The sequence below is a fragment of the Loxodonta africana genome, chromosome 1 (genome assembly GCF_030014295.1).
Source record: "Loxodonta africana isolate mLoxAfr1 chromosome 1, mLoxAfr1.hap2, whole genome shotgun sequence".
Taxonomy (NCBI): Eukaryota; Metazoa; Chordata; class Mammalia; order Proboscidea; family Elephantidae; genus Loxodonta; species Loxodonta africana.
In genome coordinates this window covers 88,116,575-88,117,930 of record NC_087342.1, presented here as the reverse complement: position 1 = coordinate 88,117,930, position 1,356 = coordinate 88,116,575, and the positions used below count along the sequence as shown (strand labels likewise).

Genomic DNA, 1,356 nt, shown 5'->3' with positions numbered 1-1,356 from the left:
AGGAAGAAAGGCCTGGAGGTCTAGTACTGAAAATTCAGCTGAAGAAAACGTTATGGATCACAAAAGTCTTATCCTGTTATGCATTGGGTTGCCATGAATTGGGGGCTTACTTGATGGCAACTAACAACACCAATAACTTTCCTTTACCCCATCCTCAATCTCTGTCTCTTACATTTGCACACACATATACATGTACACATATGCACGCATACACACATGCACTATTACCCTTTACTGAGGCATGAGGGGTGTGTAGAAGGCAGTGGGGTGGAGAATGCAAGCTTACTGACAAAAGCGTGAGGAATCTCTCAATTTTAAAGCACATTAAGTAGCTAACCCTCATCTTCGTCTGGGGTCTGCATCTCTCCCCAGCAACCTCATGAACGCCCTGTTTACCTCCTTGTTCCTCAGGGTGTAAATGACAGGGTTAAGTGCAGGAGTGCCCACTGCATACAAGAGACCAAAGAATTCACCCCTCTTTTGGGCATAGGGATTTTTTGGGCTGGATGTAGACAGCAATGGCTGAAATGTAGAAGAGGGAAACCACAGTGAGATGGGAGGAGCAGGTCTCAAAAGTCTTCCTCCTACCCTTTGCAGGGTTAATCCTCAGCACTGCCTGGGCAATGACACCTTAAGAGACAAGGATGAGAGTGAGGGGCACCACCAAGATGAGGACACTGCCAATGGCCATCTGGATCTCATTGTAGGTGGTGTCCCCACAAAAGAGTTGAATTACAGCTGGGATCTCACACAAAAAATCACCCACCTGCCAGTGTGAGCAGAAGGGCAGGTGGGGGGTGGGTAGGGTCTGGACCACAGTTTGCACCAGCCCAATGACCCAGACCACAGCCACCAGCTGCTGGCACAGGCGGGGGTGGATGATGATGGCAGAGTGGAGGGGCTGGCAGACAGTCACATAGCGGTCAAAGGCCAATACTGTCACGAAGTCGTACTTAGTGGTCCCAAGGGACAGGAAGATGAATGGTTGGACAGAGCAGCCAAGGAAGCTGATGACCTTCTTTGGGCCCCAGAGGTGAACAGCATCTGGGGGACACAACTTGTGGTGAAGCAGAGATCCAAGAAGGAGAGGTTGTAGAGGAAAAACTACATTGGAGAGTAGAGCCTGGGGTCCAGCACAGACAGCAGGATGATGAGTGTGTTGCCCACCACAGTGGGTTAGGGAGTCAAGACAACCACAGGGAGAATCTTTTCAAGTCCTGGGTGTTCAGAAAAGCCCAGAAGGAGAAAGCTCTCTGGGGAGCTCTGGTTGACCATGGCCTGTTCCTTCAGACTCTAGAGAAGGAAGAGAGCTGTTAGCCAAGTGTGTTCCATCCTGTTTTATAAAAACTCAAAAGA

The 1,356-nt window shown here is 49.6% G+C and overlaps 1 pseudogene; it reads right to left on the bottom strand.

Moving 5' to 3' along the window:
• Positions 1-339: 339 nt before the first annotated feature.
• LOC100657205 (olfactory receptor 2H2-like) lies at positions 340-1,356 on the bottom strand (annotated as a pseudogene).